Here is a 23,667-nt window from a genome sequence, read left to right on the forward strand (position 1 = left end):
TGTAGTAAATGCCGCTCCATCTGAAAGCAGGTAATGGCGATTTCTTGATTTACAAGTAATCATGGAATCGGCTTTACAGACGAGATGAGCATGAGAATCATAGCCGATTCATCCCCAGGCTCTATACAGTAAGATGTTCATTACAGTAAAATCTTACTGATTGAGCAGATCATCTTTAACAAACTGTGCTCTTTTAAAAAACATTGTTTGTTTACTAAAATTATTTTATAATTGACAGCTGTCACTGAGGTGGTACTTTTTGGACCTAAAGAGTTTATATTAGTATTTCAAAGATACATATCTGTAGTACCTTATAGTCCATATTAGGACCCTTTTAAAAGGTTTAAATGGTGCAAGTGACTTTCACACAAAAAATGCAAAGAGACAATACAATATGCATAACCGAAAAATTAGCCCATTCTCATGATTTGCGTATAAATAGCACGCAGTGTGAAAAGTCGTGCAACACATACGCCAAATTCCATACACACTTCATGAGAATGGGTTGCGAATATACACAGTTTGAACAGAAATACAACAGTGAAATGTGATTCGTTGTTGACACACCATGCTTTTAGCATTCAGACTAAACCTTACTTGCAATCCAGCACAAGCTCTTGTGGATAATTGCTTTATTGTTGTGTTTTGTGATGCTTGGGTATTGTGTAACATTGCAAAATTCTCTCTGCCAGATTCAACAAAAAATTCCTTTACAACCACAACTGCAACAATTACACAAAGTAAGTAGCCTATAAATGAGATACAACATAATATTGTGATATTTACAACTCCGTTACAACAATTATAGACAATAAGTTTAAAATATTCTAGCATCTCTGACTGCAGAATCCAGTTCGTATTTAGGAAACACAACAAACAGTACAGCTGGTGAGAATAAAAAAACATTCTAACTAGGGATGGGCATTTTCCAGTAATTTACTATTCGAATATTTAAGCTCATAAAGAACGAATATTCGAATATTCGTTTATTTAAATTATGTTAATTAAGACATGCGTCTTTTGTATTTTTCATTTTGTCATAATTTCACAGAAGGCTTATAATTAGGAAATATCCGCAACAAGCTAAACTTATATTATGTATGTATATGTATGTATGTATTTTTAAGTTGAAAACATTGTAAATTATATATATATATATTTTTTAAATTCTTCTTAAAAAATATCCTACAGAAAAAAAGGGGTTAAAACCCCATGCGGAGTGAAGTCTGAGTCAGTCAAACCCTTAGTTTCAAGTCGGTCGTTAGTATGAATTCATTACTGTTGGATCTTACATACATTATATTATACCAAATATTATACATTAACCCCAAATCTAAGCGAAGTTTGAGGACTTGCGAAGTTTAAAGTTTCGGACTTGACAAAGTAGGCTATCATCATTTAAACCCTTAAACAGACTCCAAATAAGAGCCCGTAGCAAACGAAAAAACGCATCTACATAACCGACTGCTCAGTCAACATACAAATATCTTCTCAGTTTAGTTTGACATGTATTTGTGAATAAAGAAACCATCTTTACCCTACCTGCTTCGGTGAAAGCCCGTTCTTCTGACTAGATACAATGCCGGTGCTGCGGAGAAAACTCTTCCTCGTGTTGCACGTGATGATGGTTATCCGATAAAAACAACAGACGGATTGAACAAGATTGAATATCTGTATTTAACATTATTTTACAAATAACGTAAGCTGGCTCGATAGATTATTGTTGACTGTGCAAAGTTACTAACCTTAGCTTAATTTAACAAGATTTCACAAAGACGGAGCTTTGCTTTTAAACAGCCATGTGCAGTTATCCGGTTCATTTTTGAAAGAGCACCGCATATAATAATGTTCTCCGTTTCATTTCGTTCTCCGTGTCTGTCTCGTTATTAACAAAATAAAGTAGACTTTATAACAACAAGCTTACAAATCTCTCATGATGTGTTGATGCGGGCGGCGGAGAAGCACGTTTAATAACACGTGAGCTCTCACTGAGGCAGTTGCCAAATATGGCGCGGCGCGGCCAAACCCGGAGATAAAAGAAAAAACTTAAATTCGTCTGCAATCTGCATTGCCAAACAATCAGAAATATATACGAATTAATTTTCATGTATATCTTACATTTAAGTCTGTAAAAGAGTATAGATGAAGTGAAAAAGCATTAAATAAGGTGGCACATTAAAAACAAACAAACATTCGAATAGCATTTTTTAAATTCGAATTATTATTGCCGATCGAATATTCGAATATTCGAATATCCGTGCCCATCCCTAATTCTAACCACAAACCCAAGTGACAATGGTTTAAAAAACAAAAAAAATTGAGAAACCAATATGTGCCATATTAAGTGACTATACGTGCAATCCAGCACAAGCTCTTGTGGCTAATTGCTTCATTGTTGTGTTTTGTGATGCTTGGGCATTGTGTAACATTAAATACTCTCTGCAGATTCAACACAAAATTCTTCTACAACCACAAATGCAACGGATACACGAAGTAAGTAGCCTATAAATGTGATACAACATAATATTGTGATATTTACAACTCTTTTACAACAATTTTAGATGTTCAATAAGTTTAAAATATTTCAGCATCTCTGACTGCAGAATCCAGTTCATATTTAGGAAACACAACGGACAGTATAGCTGGTAAGAATTTTTATTCTTTTTGATTCATGAGAAACATCAAGATTGTATTGCACTGAGCCTGATCCTTACTGTATGTTCAACATTATATATAAAATGAAACCCAACAATGGCAATAATGATGCATAATTGTGGCCACATGGTAGAAGGTGTTTCTGGAGCGAAACTGGTAGAGGACTGCATTAGTGCAAAGGTCACGGGTTCGATTCTCAGGGAACACAAATACTAATACGTGACCCTGTCTGTGAAATCCAGGCTAAAATATTTTCACAGAATGTTCTTTACATTATGTGTCATTTTATTTAGAAAACAGTAAATGATAAAGAATGACAAATGCATCAATGTAAACCTAAGTCAGGGTCACCTTAAATGTAATTAAAAGCAACCAAATAAAAATGACCAAATTGATTTCAATGCAATATGCTGTATATTTTGTGTTTTCTTGATAGACTGGGACTACGTTATAGAAACCGCTACAACCTTAAACCCTCTCAATGTTTTATGGAGCATCACAGAAGGTGAGTTTAATACATTTGACAAGTTTTGTACTAAAGATTCTTGTTAAAGCAGTCACTGTTGTTAACGACTGTAAAAGTGTTTATTCATTTATACTCTTCATTTACATTTTTTTAGTTTTTAATACTTCAACTCCTAAAACTGCTGTTCATGGAGCACGTGAGCATTAACACTCCAAACTCCTTTTCAAAACACTTCTAAGTTGCTGATCAGTCATTGATTTAATCTGATTAATCTGATCTCTTTTTAACACAAAGTAATTCGGCTGATGATAGTAGTCACCAGTGGAGGTGTTTTCCTGAGCGGACTCATGGGTGTTTGGTGCTGTTTTGTCAGTAAGTTTAATGTACAAACAAACACATTCAGATTCTGTCTTGACTTTCTTCAACAGTTTTATTATCTGATTTCTAACACAACACATATTAATGCACTGAAACAAAGACAGAAACTCGAGGAAAAGGGGTGAAATTTAGTGATATAGTAAAACTTGTGTTCTTTGTTTTCTAGGCAAAAAAAGATCAAAACTGTAAGTATTTTCTTTATGTATCAGCTTATTTTATAATAATATACTATAAGTATTTAGATATGACTGAATAAAGAATATAGTACAATACTAAAATTAACAATAACAATACTGTTTCATAATATTGCAAGTGAAAGGACTGCAGGAGATTCGGTGAGCACCATCTGTGTGTTTATGATTTTTAAAATCACAAAGTAATTTATCATAAAACACTTTTCATATCCCATAAGGAGGAAAGTGAAATGATCTTAATTATTTACTCTTTTATGTAGTGTTCTTCTGGATCTGAAGAAATATACTCTTTCATCACTTATGAACCAGACACATCTCAACCCACAGGTAATAAAACATCAAAGTGTTTCCCATACATTGATTTATTTATGGTGGCCCACCAAAGAATCAACACTGGCCCCACAAATAGAATTTTCATTATTCCCATTTACATTTTTATTTCACTATTTAAAACAGCCTAATTCGGATTAAAATATAATTTGATATATAATACAGATCAAATACAGATACAGATCAAAGAGTAGAAGTGAAACATATTTCAGGTGCCAACACTAGATCAAACGCAAACACGACATGATGACGTCACATATATGCTAATGAGCGGGTGACGTCATCACCACCACAGTCTCTCAAAATCCTGTGGGAAACACTGCATCACTTACATGATCACATTAAAATCATTACATATAACCTGAAACTTAGTATTATGAAAAGTTTGGTTCCAAAATGCAATAAATCCATTTTGACAAATTTCGGTAAAAACGTGTTTTCAATACCAAGTATGTGATGAGATGAAAACCACTATTTTCTGTTACAAACTTTCACATAGCATCTTTAGGTTATAAAAACATAAAAAATTCAAATCCATAACTTGATTTTCATTTTTTCCACAAAATGCAATAAATCCATGACAGTTTTTTATTTCAAAATGCTATAAATCTGTTAGATCAATGTATAAATGTGCATTCATCTTTACCATTTTATATTTATTTAGTTGACTAGTGGTATACAATGATTAAAAAATAAACATTAATGGCATTAACCAAAACACTTACTTTGTTATATTAAGAACACAATGTTTTAGCATGAGAAGCTTGATGCTGTCTGGAGAACAAGCAACCGAGTGCCTCTCGCGGAAATTATTAGCTGTTGATGGCTTACGTTTCTTTCCCGTCACAGAAAACCATCACAGGTTTGGCAATGCTATTAAAGTATTATTTTGTTTTGTTTGTTGATCACGAAGTACAAAGTAGATGAGGAAAACTAGGACTCGTGTACTCAGCGCGCCGCCATGTTTGTTTACATTGCGTGAATGGTCCGCTGTAATATCAGAAATGGATTTATTGCGTTCTGTAAAAAAGGAGGAGTGGCGTTTAACGCATTTTGGGAAAAAAGGGAGAAAAGATGACAGAATATCACGGCGGGTATTGGATTTTGCGTAAAATTAATTATTTACTTTTAACTACTGGCCTTGTTTTAATACTGATTTTGGCAGTAACTCATTTTTTTCAAAAATGGCGTTTATCGCGTTTTGGAACCAAACTCTTCATATATTCTCATGTAAGATAAATACTTGACATTAATTTTATTTTAGCAGTCATTTAAACTCAAACTTAAAAATGCATCTAAACAGTTTTCAGCACTTACAGGAATGACATCATGATTATTAAACCCAGAAACAACCTAAACTGAATGCGACACGACGCCAATGGATTTTACGCTCCTTGCAGCTGAGAGAAGCCAGCTTCAATTGTAAATGAATGACTTCCGATAACTTTGGAAGCTCAAGTCTTAAAATTATAAAATAATCACATTTTACAGTGAACATGAACGTGCGTGCGCAGAGTTTTATAAATCTTAATATTGGTTTGCTACTTTGCGTACGCAATTATCAGGTTTCTAGCGTACGTTAAATTTTAGTAGGGATTCTACGCATACTTTTAGAAATGAGGCCCCGGGTATATCATTATCTTCTACACAGATTATTATGGGCTGCATCTCAATGTAAAGGTTTAGTACAAATGATTGTAATGTTCATACTGAAGAATGTAAAGAGAAAGGTACATGTATTAGTCACACAGAATGCAACACAATTTTGATCCAGCAGCCTTGGTAAAATCTCTTCAAAATGCACATTTTCGCCAACTAAACTATTTTTAACAAAAACATTCTGGATTATATCTGCCTTAAACGAGAACTGCATTATAAAACCAAAATGATCATCTTTAATTGAACGTTGGCATCTTTGACAGTTTGTTCAATCACTGTCATGCTGTTTGGCTTCAGTTACCCGATCATAAACTGTTTAGCATGAAGCTTGTACATGTTCATAAATACAGCTTTCAAATCCAAACACTATGAACAATTTTCACTGTTTCAAGTTATTTAAGCTTTATCTCTGTATCTTACAGGATTTGATGATGTTTATACAATGGTGATCTACAGCACATCAACCTGGCAGTCTCAGATCACCGAAGATCTGATATTAAAATCATACACAGGAGAGAAGAAATATCATCTTTATTAGAGACTACTACACTCACCTAAAGGATTATTAGGAACACCATACTAATACTGTGTTTGACCCCCTTTCGCCTTCAGAACTGCCTTAATTCTACATGGCATTGATTCAACAAGGTGCTGAAAGCATTCTTTAGAAATGTTGGCCCATATTGATAGGATAACATTTTGCAGTTGATGGAGATTTGTGGGATGCACATCCAGGGCATCCAGGGTTCCACCACATCCCAAAGATGCTCTATTGGGTTGAGATCTGGTGACTGTGGGGGCCATTTTAGTACAGTGAACTTATTGTCATGTTCAAGAAACCAATTTGAAATGATTTGAGCTTTGTGACATGGTGCATTATCCTGCTGGAAGTAGCCATCAGAGGATGGGTACATGGTGGTTATAAAGGATGGACATGGTCAGAAACAATGCTCAGGTAGGCCGTGGCATTTAAATGATGCCCAATTGGCACTAAGGGGCCTTAAGTGATTCAAGAAAACATCCCCAACACCATTACACCATTGCATTAATGAGAATTGAACAGGTGTTCCTTATAATCCTTTAGGTGCGTGTATATCCATACTGTTCAATTTTTGGCTTCATTGATACTGTAATTATAAGACAATGCTTTGCTTTTCACTGTTTGTCATGCTTAATAATTGTCTCTCCATCACATTCATTTTTTGTTTTGTTCCATCAGCATTATGATTTTCATAGCAGTATAACATTAAAGATTTCAAAACTTTCCATGAACATTATCAATAATATCTGTGTGAGCTCTGTGATGCATTGTTTCCAGATGTAGGTCAGATGTAGCATACAAAACTAGTGTGATAATACTCAAGACATATATACTCTGAATATTACAGCAATGATTTATACAGTTGATTTTTTTGTTAGAATTAAAATAGGCCTAAATTTTTCTTATACCAAAGACAGTAGGTATACTTTGTATGTAATCCACAGTGTGTAATGCACTGATCTATATTTTCATATAAATTAAGCTTTGAATTCAAATGTATCCAGGGCTCGGAGAAAATAGATTTGTTACTTTCGTCCCACGTTACTTTTGCCCCGGTTCTCCCCTAAACCCAGAAAAAAATTATAATTTTACCTTTCACTTCTTATTTGACATTTTAATATTCTATTGAAATTATTTTACTCATTTTGATTCTGCCAAAGACAGCAAACTAGGTCTCTCAGTAATTACGGTAAATCTAGTTTTACTTATGGTATTTTTCCACTGCATAGTACACTTTTCCACTGTGTACATGACCTATCTTCTTGTTTTAGTACCACCTCAGTTGAGGTTCCAAGCGAGCCATAAAGATACTAAAATTTGACGTAAAAACACATGCAGATCACAGAGAGAATGTATTGAAAACCAACTGGCCGCAATACAATCTTAAGGGGTGATAGTTTTCATCCTAGACCTCTAATAAATACCTCTAAATAATCTTATTCTCTACAATCAAGTCTAGAATTTTTATGATATTATCCTACACTTTACAGGGAATAATATGGATTTTTTCCAGAAAACTTAAATCTGCATAAAATAGATTCAAGCACTTTTAATGACCTGTATCTATGTATGTATATTTTCAAAACACTTCCCAGGGCCTTGAATTTTTTCCCCCAGATTCACAAACTTTCAAGGACTATATATATAGATGGTATTTACAGTCTGCCAATGTAATGTGTGCCAAAATGACTACAACTTTATTTAAAGAAATAAATTGACTCATGTACTTACTTAAAGTAAATGTAAGTATTGTTTACAAACATACACTCAAAAAAATTAGTGCTACATAGCACTAAAAGCTCGTAATAATAGGGTGAACCAATGTTTGTTGTTATATAGCACATATAAAGCACCTATGAAGAACCACACGGGGGAGATATAGCACCACTATAGCACAATATGGTTCTACACAGGTGCTACCCATGTACTACATATACATATATACATATAGTGCATTATATGCAGGATATACAATATACTGTTGTACCAAGAGCTTTAAAATTATGCCACATAGTGAACTGAATGAGTTCACACAAACATAAACAAACATAAACCCATTTGCAATTACGTTGCTGTCCGGGAAAAAACTAACTGCATCCACTCTTGTCTTAAGACAGGGAAAGCTAAACCTAAAAGGTTTTCCTCTCCTTACATCCAAAAACACATTCTTTTGTCAAACCCTCTTGATAAAACAAAGTTATCGCGTGCTGTGCAGTGATGACTTGTACTCGACAGAGCAATGCTAATGTGTGTTCTCGCTCTCACTTGACATGCAGGCAGGGGCGGAGTGGGACCAAAAAATCTACCTGGAAATTTTGTATACCACCGGTCCTCCGTGGTAAAAAAATGTCTCGTAGCCTATTTGTAGTAAAACTATGGTAATACAAATCGTAATCAATTTGCCCAAAAAAAAAAAAAAAAAACATTTTCATAATATTAATAAAATCATTAAATCATGGCTAATTTTCCTAAATGAGTAACTATACAAAATGATACCTGTTTGAAAGACGGAGATGCGCACCTCAATCAGCTATTACATAACAGAGCGAGACCAGAGATGAATGTGCTCATAAACGGAGTAATATGGAATAATTTGTGCATCTTTGAAAAACTGTTAGAATATTTCCTTTAAATATAATTTTTGTCATATAAAGTTTTGAGAGATAATGTTTTTTCCACGGTTATTGCTTATTTATTTTAACGTGTTTGGCACATTACCTCAGAGTTTATTTCAGTAATATTGCTTTTTTCCCGCTAATAATAATACAATTTACATGCCAATCCTGCTTCCTTGTCTTTTTATTCATTTTATTATGCTGTAATGTTAATTTATATGTGGATATTTAATGGCATATGAGACGTTCATTGCCATTATATTATCTCGTCTAATATTCAAATCATATCCAGAATAATGTGTGCATTTTTGAATAACTGTAAGAATACAGATTCATTTGAAAATAATTTTTGTCAAAGTTTTGAGAAATAATAATGTTGTGAGGATATTTATATATTTCAGTTGAATACTCTCGTCTATTAATATGGAAATCTAATAGAAATCTAATAGTAGGAAATATAAAATGTGATACTGCAAAGTTACCCTTCTAAATTTTATTTATGATATATAGCCATATGGAGATAAACCTTTGCAAATGTGCTGATTTTATCCATTCAAGTACTGACCACCAGGCTAGAGATTTTAAACATCCTTAATCCACACTTTCTATCAAATAGTCTCCGCTTGATGGATCAATCCGACCGCGTATGTACTGAAATAAACAGGCATTCGGCGATGCGCGGCTTTTCACATCAAAGGCCGACAGGCTATGCAATTTGGAGAGGGGCCGTTCAATAATCCTAAACATGGTTGTACCTGCCGAACAGGTTGAGCACTTTTATATAGCCTACTGTGTTGAGCAAAGAGGCTGCACAGTTTGACCAGCGGGAAGCGGCCGCACATCAGGCTGCCAGACGGGGTTGCTATATAACTTGCAATGTATAACTATTATCCATTATCAGACCGACCCTCGCAGCCTCAAAACACTACTGGCCCACCGGGAAATGTCCCGACTCTCCCGATGGCCACTCCACTACTGCATGCAGGCGTGCTTTTCTGGGGGTAAAGGCCCATAAAAGAAATATGGGGTCAATCAGTTGTAACGCATACCCCAGTTCGAAAAACGTTTCGAAACTCTTAAACTGTGTTAATAAATCAGAATATATCAAATAGTACCCCCCCCCCCCCCTTAAGAAACAAATTTTTGAGGCTTGTTCCCATTTTTAAATATATGTATGCAATATATAAGCCAATAGGCATAATGCATGCGCACACACGTGTACGCCCCCCCCCCCCACACACACACATTCTAGAACTGCCACGGTGAATTTGTGCATTACCATCATGTTGGTACATAGGCTGCTAAACAGAAATTCAGGTAAGTTCCCTTTGCTGACTAACAGAGGGATTTTCACAAATGTATTTGACATCCTGGTGTCCTTGTCATCAAGCAATGACAGCACGGCTTTACTCATCAAAATAAGTTAAGCAATTTTAATTTTTTTAATGGGCGGTTTCCCAGACCTAGACTACAATAAATGTAATAGCTGTCCAAACTGAAAACAACTTGAACTAACATATCATAAAATACATCTGGGCCCTTTGTTTTGCCTCAAAATGCACACAAGTAATGTTTTTAGAAAGGCATGTTTCTTCAAACTAGTTATATTTCCTAATTAAACTAAGGCATAGTCCTGGCTTAAGCTAATCTTTGTCCGGGAAACCACCCCAATAAATTTCAGCAACTCATCACTAGTCAGGATTAAAAAAAAGAGTAAGTTAAAGGGGCCATGGCATGAAAATCTGACTTTTTCCATGTTTAAGTGCTATGATTGTGTCCCCAGTGCTTCTATCAACCTAGAAAATGTGAAAAAGATCAACCCAGTAACTTAGTTTTGGTAAACCATTCTCTACAAGCACATGAAAAAATAGGTCGTTGAAATTTGGCTCTCTTTATGATGTCATAAGAAGATCTAATTATAATAATACCACCCCTTAATCTGCAATATCCAACCACAGCACTGCCATGTAGTGCAGAGAAAAGCACAACTGAGTTTAATTGCAACAAACCACCTTCATTGTGATCAGTGTTTGAATTTCATCAGCTCATTTGCATTTTAAAGGACACACCCAAAACGGCACATTTTTCCTTACACCTATACAAAGTGGCAATTTTAACATGCTTTAATAAATTATTTATATGGTATTTTGAGCTAAAACTTCACGTATGTGCTCTGGGGACACCAAAGATTTATTTTACATCTTAAAAAAGTCTTGTGCCATGGCCCTTGTAAAATCCTTGAACAGCCAATTTGATTTTACTTAATTATTTAAGGCAGCAATTGTTTTACAGTGTTTGTCTGTTTATACCTTTAACATGTTTATACCTTTAACATGCTTTCCCTCTGACACTTCAGTGCTGTCCTGATGTCTGCAAGACAATTATCATTTTAGCAACTGATGCCAACTATTGTCAGTGGAAAGTGAAGAGATAGACAACAGAATGGTTTGTTATAAAAAGTCACCTTACATTGTGTTATAAACTCTTCCTGTTTCCTCATGGTTAAATTTAAAGTGGTTGTGGTTTGTGTATCAGTTCTGTTATAGTCACTCATGAACACAGACATGATGCTGCTCGTCATCTCAATCTTTACACTGTTTCTACAGGTTCATCCACAGCGTAAGTAAAACAGATTCTTTCATTTATGTTCAATGTCTTGTGAAGTAGCTTTAAGTTTACATTTTGAAAATCCCTGTAAAAATCAATTAAATTAAAATGAATGTTAACTCATAACAGTAGAATCTGTAACAACTTCAACAATGAGTTTTAGAGAAATTCTGCTCTTTGGTTAAGGAAACATTTTTAATTTTGTCTTACTAAATTCTACCTCTTAATACTTTTCACAATTTTTTACTGTATAAGAACTACTGATTGGTTGTCATTCGTCCATGTTTTTAAAGATAGAATGTGCATTAATAATCTGAAATAAACTTTTTGCTAAGTAATACAGATATGCTGTCACTTTTTCTCTCTTTTTCTGTGTTTTACTGTGAACTGCTTCTCTCTTTTATTCTATCATATCTTTCATGCAATCAAAACTGTTTGCTCTAAAGGTTGAATGTACTTTATCACTTTCAGAAACATTTGATCCGTCCAGGTTAACAGTATCTCAAGCATCAGTGTATAATACAGTTCAGCTCAAAACTGACAGGTCAACAGACTTACAGGAAAATTCACAAGAAGCATCATCCAAACCATCTCTCTTTACCACAGTACCAGCTTACAGTAAGTGCTGGGGCGAAAAATCGGCTGCAATTCTCATGCGTATCTCATCAGTAAAGCTGGTTTCCTCGATTAGTAGTAAATCGTAGTAAAGTAGTAAATCGCCATCACCTTCTTTCAGATTGAGCGGCATTTACTACACAAAGTTGTATTTCACAGACAAGATGGGCAATATATTATTCATAAATGTGGACGAATCACCTCCGATAATGAACTTGATATTGCTTGTCAGTGAACTACGGCTTTGTGTAGTAAATGGCACTCCATCTGAAAGCAGGTAATGGCGATTTCTTGATTTACAAGTAGTAATGGAATCGGCTTTACTGACGCGATGCGCATGAGAATCTCTACTTACAGTAAGATGTTCATTACAGTAAAATATTACTGTTCGAGCAGATCATCTTTAACAAACTGCTCATTCAAAGGAACACGTTCACATTTTGGGAATTTAGCTTATTCACCGTATCCCACAGAGTTAGATAAGTCCACCCATACCTTTCTCATCTCCGTGCGTGCTGTAACTCTGTCTGACGCAGCCCCCGCTAGCTTAGCTTAGCACAAAGACTGAAAGTGAATGGCTCCAGCTAGCAAACTGCTCCCAATAAGTGACAAAATAACGCAAACATTTTCCTATTCATGTGTTGTGATTTGTATAGTCACACCATCCACAAATAACAAGGTCATATGAGACAGCCAGTTTTTAACAGTATACATAGTGGGAACTATATTCTCAGAAGAGAGCAGCAACCGAGAAGCCTCCTGGTGAGGAGCAGAGAGATCGGTCAGAGTTGTGCAAATCACTCCACCCAAATAGCAGTGCTTCGCCTTCTGAGAATATAGTTCCCAGTATGTTAACTGTTAAAAGATAGCTGTGTCTCATGACCTTGTTATTTGTAAATGGTGTGACTATACAAATCACAATGCATAAATAGGAAAATGTTCGCGTTATTTTGACACTTATTGGGAACAGTTTGCTAGCTGGAGCCATTCACTTTCAGTCTTTGTGCTAAGCTAAGCTAGCGGGGGCTGCGTCAGACAGAGTTACAGCACGCACAGAGATGAGAAAGGTATGTATGGACTTATCTAACTCTGGGGGATACGGTGAATAAGCTAAATTCCCAAAATGTGGACGTGTTCCTTTAATAAGCATTGTTTGCTGACTAAAATTATTTTATAATTGACAGCTGTCACTGGGACAGTACTCTTTCTTCTTCCTTTATTTCTTTACACCATTCCAGCATCTATGGCTATATTTAAGGCGAGAACCAGTTATTTTTTTATTCAGACAAGTTGATCCAAACACAGGTTGAGGGAGGGACAATTTGGCATCTCCAATTTGCCTAACTTGCATGTTTTTGGCCTGTGGGAGGCAGGGACGGACTGGGGCTAAAAAACAGCCTTGGACTTTCTCCCAAATAGGCCCATCATCCAGCCATTCGCCCCTAGCCGTGCACAACAGACACAAGGATGTCCTGATCTTATGCCACAATACTGTCAGACTATCAGACAAGGTTATTTAATATTTTGTCATATTACACTTTGATGTATAATAAGGCTGTGAAATAATGAAAATGGCTAGGCCCTATTAATTTTGTCTGTAATGCTTTCACAAACAACCACCAGGTCTTTGCCATGCAATATGATGATGTCCACCCACAGACTGTTTTTAAATGGGGTTGGATAAATATTTTTTGCTTTGGTGTGTGTGTGTGATTTTGGTTAGATGACATTTGTAGGTTACAGTTTGACAAGAGTTTAGTTTGACAAAAGCATAATGTTTTGTTTTATTGCGACTGTACACAAATATAAGCAAACACTTTGCAGTTTGAATGATGTCCCATATGAACAAAATGACAGAGTATGTATTGTTTTTATGTTTCCACCTCTCTCTTGCGCGCGCACGCACGGACACACACATCACGTCTCTCTCTAACAGTAGTTGCGCATTATGTTAATTTTCACGAAGTTTTATTTATTTTTATATTGTTTATATTATATTTAGAATGTCACGTGTCCTGCTAACTTACTACTGGCACTTACAGGACCTCTTGCTGATGTGTAGTTAACTCTGTCTTTCCCTCATCATGACCAGGCTGTGGATGCTCAGTCTCGCGAATTCAGGCTCGTGAATTCCGGGAATCTGTGGACTCTTCTTCCTCGTTTTTTTTTTACACGTAGCAGCATATAAGTGATCGTATTAGTGCCCCTGCTGTTGGCTGTTCATATTGCGTTATTAGACTTTTTTGCCGACAGCCGGGCGACGGCCCTCCGCGGAAAGGCCGCCCCCTCAGTACTCTTTCAAAATGAACAACTTTGCACCTAGAGTTTATATTAGTATTTCAAAGATACATATCTGTAGTACCTTGTAGATCATGGGTCTTCAACCGGGGGTCCGCCAAATGATGTTTAACCACATGCTATTTTTTGCTTAAAACGTAAAATATATGTACAAAACGTCACATGTCCCCTTTAAGCTGTGCTTGTGCGTGGCCGCATAGGCGCGCGTTCAGTTTAGCAAGCGGACCAAAATAAAATATCTGAAGATTATTAATGTCCACTCAGGAAGCAGCAGTAGCGACAGAAAATGCATCATAAAACGCTTTGTACAAGATTCATAGTCAGGTTGAAATCCGCCTCTCAAAAAGTTGCCCCAAAGACATGCGTTGCATGTTGTTCTCCTGAGTCTGATATGAACACTGTAAAAAAATTTGCTGTAATTATGCAGCGTGTTGCCAGTAACTTACTGTAGAAGATAAAGGCTTAAAATGTTTCATGTTCATTTAACTTTGAACAAACTGTTGCCAGTAAATAACATAAATGTAAAATCTACAGTAAGTTACTGGCAGCTAGTTGCTGCCATGCCTCTTTCATCTCTTTCATCTAAGGGGTCCCCGACCCAAAAAACGTTGAAGACCCCTGTTGTAGATAATACTAGGACAGATTTAAAAGGTATGTGACATTCACACAAAAAATGCAAATGGACAATATGCATAACCGAAAAATCTGCCAATTCTCATGATTTGCGTATAAATAGCACGTAGTGTGAAAAGTCGTGCAAGACATTCACACCAAATTACATCCACACTTCATGAGAATGGGTTGGAAAAATACACAGTTTGAACGGAAATACAAGAGTGAAATTTGGAGACGCAACATCTTTGTTGACTCATCATGCTTTTAGCATTCAAACTAGACTAAACTTACAATACAGCACAATCTCTTGTGGCTAATTGCTTTATTGTTATGTTTTGTGATGCTTGGGAATTGTGTAACATTGTAAAATACTCTCTGCAGATTCAACACAAAATTCGGCTACAACCACAACTGCAACAGATGTAACTGTAACACAATGTAAGTAGCCCAAAAATGTGATACAACATAATATTGTGATATTTATAACTCCTTTACAACAACAAGTACTGTTATAGATGTTCAATAAGTTTAAAATAGGGGTGCACCGATAAATGCTGATATACACTAATAATGTGTGGCCGATTCTGAATCTCACAGCTGATATTATTCACAGCTATTTCGTGTACTACGGCTTTTGATCAGTAAGTCCTTATCAATCTGAAATCACTGTTAGTTTGAGTCATTTCTAACATGCATTTGAAAAAGCAACACTCATCAAACATAATCATTAAGCGCCATTTACACCAGCTGCGGTAGAGGCGTCAAGCGCGAGTGATTTCAATGTTAAGTCAATGTGAAGATGGGTCTGGAGGTCTCGCGGCGCGAATGAGGCGTTTAGCACGGACGGGAGATGCGATTCCGCCTCATTCGCGCATCTAGTTTGCACGAATGGCGCGAATTGAGCGTTTCCGTGGCAAACACGGCAGTTAAATTTTTTTTAACTTTGGCGGAAAAATGTGCCGCGTTAACCAATCAGGAGCTTGCTTTTGTAGTGACGTGACTATATTTGCAATACAACACAAGCTTTTGTGGCTAATTGCTTTATTGTTATGTTTTGTGATGCTTGGGCATTGTGTAACACAAAACTCTCTCTGCAGATTTAACACAAAGTTTCCCTAAAACCACAGCTGCAACAGATACACAAAGTAAGTAGCCTATAAATGTGATATAACATAATATTCTGATATTTACTTTAAAATAATTACTGTTTTTTCCCCCCGTTTGTCTAAAATGTGGGGTTTCTTTTACCTACAGTCCCCAAATGGGTCAGTAACAACATTAAATAGCCCACTGATATTTACCCACTTGAGGCCCTTGCCCACCGTGCATCGTTTTCTCGGACGCACCGTGTAGCGGAAAAATAACGTGCGAGGGCCCGCCATCGCTGCTTGCAGCTATATTTATAATTATTGTTTTAGGAAACACGACAATCAGTACAGCTGGTGATAATTTTTATTCTTTTTGATTCAAGAGAAACATCAATATTGTATTGCACTGAGCTTGATGCTTACTGTATGTTCAACATTATTTATAAAATGAAACCCAACAATGACAATAATGATGCATAATTGTGGCCACATGGCAGAAGGTGCTTCTGTAACTCAACTGGTAGAGGACTGCATTAGTATAAAGGTCATGGGTTCGATTCTCAAGGAACACAAACACTAAAATGTGATTTACTGGTAAATGCTATGTGTGAACGAAGAATAAGGATTAACGGCATTTAGACCGGGCGAGGTCAGAACGCAACAGCTTTGGGCCAATCATAATGTTTTGATACAGATGGCGCATTTACAGATGATGTTTCCAGACACACGCTGCTTAAAGTCAAGCACACCTGAAGTTAACACAATCCACATTTTTCACCAAAGTTGTTTTAAACACCTTACCATCTATTTGCCAATTGTCCACGTGAAGCCTGTGTTTAAACAATGCTGCTGTTCAAGACGCAGGTTGCAGTTTAGTTTGAAGTCATCTTTACAATGTTGTTTGGTCATGAGCAACTGCGCGACTGTCAGCAACAGACGTGAACTAAACAAATACGAAGTGTGGATATGAAGTCATTGTTTACAAATACAGCAATAAGCTCGCTGTGCGCCAGTTTAGCAATAAGTTCCGCTTTCTTGCAGAGTTTACTGGTACATTGTTACTAATGTGTAAATGATGTCTTACTGGTAAAAAGATGGAACGTCACTGCATGTGTGAACAGCACATTTTTCATTTACTGGTGAATTTATTCTGGTAAATTCCTTGTAATTTACTGAAATTACTGTGTGAAAGAGGCTAATGACTGACAAATGCATCAATGTAAACCCAAGTCAGGGTCAGTGTCACCTTAAATGTAATTAAAAGCAAGCAAATAAAAAAAGAAACATTACTATATTTACAATTCTAACCCCAACTCCAAGCGACCGCGATTTAAAAATAGACAAAAACACACATACGCACGCACACACACAGAAATACAATAGTGAAATGTTGGATACACAACATCGTTGTTGACACATCATGCTTTTAGCATTCAGATTAGACTATACTTGCAATCTAGCACAAGCTCTTGTGTCTAATTGCTTTATTGTTGTGTTTTGTGATGCTTGGGCTTTGTGTAACATTGCAAATTCTCTCTGCAGATTCAACACAAAAATCTTCTACAACCATCAATGCAACAGATACACAAGGTAAGTAGTCTATAAATGTGATACAACATAATATTGTGATATTTACAACTCTTTTACAACAATTATAGATGTTCATAAGTTTAAAATATTTCAGCATCTCTGACTGCAGAATCCAGTACGTATTTAGGAAACACAACACACAGTACAGCTGGTGAGAATTTTTTATTCTTTTTGATTTATGAGAAACATCAAGATTTTATTGCACTGAGCGTGATGCTTACTGTATGTTCAACATTATATATAAAATGAAACCAAACAATGACAATAATGATGCATAATTGTGGCCACATGGTAGAAGGTGTTTCTGGAGCTCAACTGGTAGAGAACTGCATTAGTGCAAAGGTCACGGGTTCGATTCTCAGGTTTTTTTTCACAGAATGTTCTTTACATTATGTGTAATTTTATTCGGAAAACAGTAAATCATAAATAATAATCGATTCTCAGGGAACAAAAATACTAATATGTGACCCTGTCTGTGATATCCAGGCTAAAATCTTTTAATCTAATAATGAGATGAGTGGCATCAATGTTTGATTTAAATAATTTATTTCAATATAATTTCAATTTTTGACATGACCTTACTCAGTCAATATTAAAAATATCACACAGTAGTTATACTTTCACAGAATGTCCTTTACATTATGTGTAATTTTATTTAGAAAACAGAAAATGATAAAAAATGCCAAATGCATTAATGTAAACCTAAGTCAGGGTCACCTTAAATATAATTAAAAGCAACCAAATAAAAATTACCAAACTGACTTTAATGCAATATTCTGTATATGGTAGAAGGTGTTTCTGGAGCTCAACTGGTAGAGGACTGCATTAGTGCAAAGGTCACGGGTTCGATTCTCAGGTTTTATTTTCACAGAATGTTCTTTACATTATGTGTAATTTTATTCAGAAAACAGTAAATCATAAATAATAATAGATTCTCAGGGAACACAAATACTAATATGTGACCCTGTCTGTGAAAGCTAGGCTAAGTCTTATAATCTAATAATGAGATAAGAAGCATCAATGTTTGATTTCAACAATTTATTTCAATTTAATTTTAATTTTTGCTTCCAGTTCAACTCGGAGGTATCATACGCCGGAAGTGCACATTAAATAGAATGAGCTTAGTCAGATAGCGTCTACTTCAAAATGCAAAATAAACATTAGCAGCCAATGTTAATCGCTAACAATCTGGGACAAATATGATGTTATTTAATGTTAAAATATGTGAGTGGTGCTCTGTGGCGTGACAGGGATTTGAGCAGTGTCCAGAGTTACAGTGGGCAGCCGCCAACATGCGTACATTCATAGAAAATAATGTGTTCTGTTTTTAGATTTAGGCCCAATCCCAATTCTACCCCTTACCCCTTCCCCTTTCCCTTTGTTTCGCGCGTTCACTTGAAGGGGTAGGGGTGTCTCAATTCTCTTTTGGCTAGAGGGGAAGGGGTAGGGGGAAGGGCCAGGTAGCCCTTCAAACGAAGATTTTTCGGGACCACACTTCAGACGAAGGGGTATGATAAATTTCCAATATGGCCCATAAATTTAAGTATATTTTTGACATTAAAAAGTATTTTAATAACAAATAATCACTTGTTTTATGTTGCCCTTAATCTTGTGTTCATGTATACGGTATGTTCTCAGAAAAAAGATTAGTAAAAATCGCCATGAAAAAAGTTTGCTAATGTTATTGACTTTGTGATAGTTCCACAACATATATTTTTTTAATAATTTCTTGTATTATTAAATGTTATTGTATTATAACATCGACCCATCTATGAGGTGGGATCTAGCAACGACTTATGATGACGTGTAAAAGTCTAGTAGTGCTGTCCCATTCCTTAGGGGAATATATTCAGCCCTACCCCTTGACACTCTGTATCAAGGGGCAAGGGGAAGGGGTAGGCGTAGGGGTAAGGGCAAGGGGGAGGGGTATAAAATAGAATTGGGATTGGGCCTTATTGTCCGGTGTGTGACCCCCTTAAGTCAGGGTCAGTGTCACCTTAAATGTAATTAAAAGCAAGCAAATAAAAAAGAAACATGGAATTACTTTATTTACAATTCTAAACCAAACTCCAAGCGACCGTGGTTTAATAATAGACAAAAACATACACAACATTGTTGAATCATCATGCTTTTAGCATTCACTTGCAATCCAACACAAGCTCTTGTGGCTAATTGCTTTATTATTGTGTTTTGTGATGCTTGGGCTTTGTGTAACATTGCAAAATACTCTCTTCAGATTTAACACAAAACTCCTCTACAATCACAACTGCAACAGTTACACAAAGTAAGTAGCCTATAAATGTGATACAACATAATATTGTGATATTTACAACTCTTTTACAACAATTTTAGATGTTCAATAAGTTTAAAATATTTCAGCATCTCTGACTGCAGAATCCAGTTCATATTTAGGAAACCCAACGAACAGTATAGCTGGTGAGAATGTGTAATTCTTTTTGATTCATGAGAAACATCAAGATTTTATTGCACTAAGCCTGATCCTTACTGTATGTTCAACATTATATATTAAATGAAATCCAACAATGACAATAATGATGCATAATTGTGGCCACATGGTAGAAGGTGTTTCTGGAGCGAAACTGGTAGAGGACTGCATTAGTGCAAAGGTCACGGGTTTGAATCTCAGGGAACACAAATACTAATGTATGACCCTGTCTGTGAAATCCAGGCTAAAATCTTATAATCTAATAATGAGATGAGCAGCATTAATGTTTAATTTCAATCATTTATTTCAATGTAATTTCAAATTTTGACATGAACTTACACAGTCAATATTAAAAATATCAAGGTTATATTTTCACAGAATGTTCTTTACATTATGTGTCATTTTATTTAGAAAACAGTAAATGATAAAGAATGACAAATGCATCAATGTAAACCTAAGTCAGGGTCAGTGTCACCTTAAATGTAATTAAAAACATCCAAATAAAAAATACAAAATAAATTTTAATGCAATATGCTGTATATTTTGTGTTGTCTTGCTGGACTTGGGCAATGTTATAGAAACCGCTACACCCTTAAACCCTCATAATGTTTAATGGAGCACCACAGAAGGTGAGTTTAATACATTTGACAAGTTTTGTACTAAAGATTCTTGTTAAAGCAGTCACTGTTGTTAACGGTTGTAAAAGTGTTTATTCATTTATTTTCTCATTTCAATTTTGTTTTTTTTAGTTCCTAAAACTTCAACTCCTAAAAGTGGAGAACGTGAGCATTAACATTTCAAACTCCTTGTCAAAACATTTCTCAATTGCTGATCAATCATTGATTTAATCTGTTTAATCTGATCTCTTTTAACACAAAGTAATTCGGCTGATAGTGATGGTCACCAGTGGTGGTGTTTTCCTGAGCGGACTCATGGGTGTTGGTCTGTGCTGTTTTATCAGTAAGTTTAGTGTACAAACAAACACATTCAGATTATGTCTTGACTTTCTTCAACAGTTTTAATATCTGATTTCTAACACAACACATATTAATGCACTGAAACAAAGACAGAAACTAGAGAAAAAGGGGTGAGATTAAAGGAATAGTCTACTCATTTTCAATATTAAAATATGTTATTACCTTAAGAATTGTTGATACATCCCTCTATCATCTGTGTGCGTGCACGTAAGCGCTGGAGCGCGCTGCGACACTTCAATAGCATTTAGCTTAGCCCCATTCATTCAATGGTACCATTTAGAGATAAAGTTAGAAGTGACCAAACACATCAACGTTTTTCTTTAAGACGAGTAGTTATACGAGCAAGTTTGGTGGTACAAAATAAAACGTAGCGCTTTTCTAAGCGGATTTAAAAGAGGAACTATATTTTATGGCGTAATAGCACTTTTGGGAGTACTTCGACTCGGCGCAGTAACACCCTCCCTCTCCCATTATGAGAGTGAGAAGGGGAGCGGACTTTCATATTATTTCATATTGTTGCCTCCCATTCATACCCCTAAAAAAAAATACCATCTGGGATCGTAACAATATAGTTCCTCTTTTAAATCCGCTTAGAAAAGCGCTACGTTTTATTTTGTACCACCAAACTTGCTCATATAACTACTCGTCTTAAATAGGAAAAACGTTGATGTGTTTGGTCACTTCTAACTTTATCTCTAAATGGTACCATTGAATGAATGGGGCTAAGCTAAATGCTATCGAAGCGTCGCAGCGCGCTCCAGCGCTTACGTGCACGCACACAGATGATAGAGGGATGTATCAACAATTCTTAGTTAAGGTAATAACATTTTAATATTGAAAATGAGTAGACTATTCCTTTAAGTGATATAGTAAAACTTGTGTTCTTTGTTTTCTAGGCAAAAAAAGATCAAAACGGTAAGTATTTTCTTTATGCATCAGCTTATTCTATAATAATATACTATAAATATTTAGATTTGATTGAATAAAGAATATAGTACAAAACTAAGATTTAACAATAACAATACTGCTTTGTATTATTGCAAGTGAAAGAACTGCAGGAGATTCGGTGAGCATCATCTGTGTGTTTATGATTTTTAAAATCACAGTAATTTATCATAATAACGCTTTTCATATCTCATAATGAGGAAAGTGATATTATCTTAATTATTTACTCTTTTATGTAGCGTACTTCTGGACCTGCAGAAATGAACTCTCTTATCACTTCTGTACCAGACACAGCTAAACTCACAGGTAAGAAAACATCGCTTACATGATCACATAACCTTACATGTATTCTCATGTGAGATAAATCATTTACAGTGCATTCATTCGTTTAGCAGAGACTTTAATTTAAAGCGACTTACAAATGAGAGAGCATTCTAACAGTTTACACTTTACATAACGAACAGGAATGACTTTAGGATAATAAAAACTGATAAACGCGGAAAATACATAATTTTATGTTTCACCTCTTGTTTAATGTTTACATTCTATTAACATTATTTTACTCCTTTTGATTCCTTCAAAGACAGCAAACCAGCTCTCTCAAATGCTTACTCGCTAATTGCACACTTCCAGCACTCAGGTAACAAAATCTATTTATGCAAAATGCAAATAGCAAAATCTAGTTTTATTTCAGTATACACTCTCAGAAATAAAGGTACAAAAGTTGTCACTGGGACAGTACCCTTTCATAAAGATACACCTTTGTACCAAAAAAGTGCATATTAGTACTTCAAATTATACATATTAGGACATTTTTTTAAGGGTACTGCCCCAGTGGCAGCTTTGTACCATTATTTTTGATAATGTATATACTGACTACACTTTCAGTAAATCATCACAAATTACAAAGAGTAACAGATCAAGGGTTTGGTTCCAAAATGTGTTTTCTATACCAAGAAAGTGACAAAATGAAAAACACACATTTTTTGTTACAAACTTTCACATAGCATATTTAAGTTAATAACATTAAAAATTCAAATCCATAATTTGATTTTCAAAGATTTATTATAAAAACTGATTATTTTTTCTGCAACATGCAATAAATCCATGACAAGTTTTTTTTTAAATGCTATTAATCTATTGAATCCATATTTAAATGTGTGTTTATCTTTTCCATGTTATATTTATGAAGTTGACTAGTGGTATACACTGATTAAAAAAATAAACATTAACTCTTTCCCCACTAGCGATTTTTTAAAAAAAAGTTTAATGCCTTCCAGAAAATGTTCTTTTTTTAAATATATAAACAAACAATATATCAGATGAAAGAACAGACCCTCTGCTTTCAAACAAACAAAAATTTGTTTCATCCTACCTTCATTAGTTCTCTTGTAATCACCTCTCAAACATGGGTAGGTTTCTTCAAAAACACCCAATTTTGAGCAAAAAGCTGAGATAATTCCATTTTTGCAAAGGACTTTTGATAGAGATCAGATGCAGAGCGATCTTTAAAACATACACGGAGTTCTTTCTCTTTCACGTGAGGCGCTACTTCCGGTTGTATAAGTTGCGGAAGTGCGCCACCTGGTAGATAATAGCGGTATTGCGGAAAGACGGAAAATCTCGTCATTGGCGGGGAAGCGTTTTC

At 35.4% G+C, this 23,667-nt stretch overlaps 2 long non-coding RNA genes across 2 annotated transcripts; both read left to right on the forward strand.

Annotated features, from left to right (window-relative positions):
- Positions 1–10,080: 10,080 nt before the first annotated feature.
- LOC129427921 (uncharacterized) lies at positions 10,081–16,481 on the forward strand. Its single transcript, XR_012373261.1, has 5 exons — positions 10,081–11,283; positions 11,374–11,457; positions 15,355–15,411; positions 16,071–16,118; positions 16,392–16,481. It is a non-coding gene; the product is annotated as an uncharacterized lncRNA (long non-coding RNA).
- Positions 16,482–20,706: 4,225 nt separating this feature from the next.
- On the forward strand, positions 20,707–21,061 carry LOC141369497 (uncharacterized). The gene is made up of 2 exons (XR_012373262.1): positions 20,707–20,879; positions 20,977–21,061. It is a non-coding gene; the product is annotated as an uncharacterized lncRNA (long non-coding RNA).
- Positions 21,062–23,667: the final 2,606 nt, after the last annotated feature.

Source organism: Misgurnus anguillicaudatus, chromosome 14 (assembly GCF_027580225.2).
Source record: "Misgurnus anguillicaudatus chromosome 14, ASM2758022v2, whole genome shotgun sequence".
NCBI lineage: Eukaryota > Metazoa > Chordata > Actinopteri > Cypriniformes > Cobitidae > Misgurnus > Misgurnus anguillicaudatus.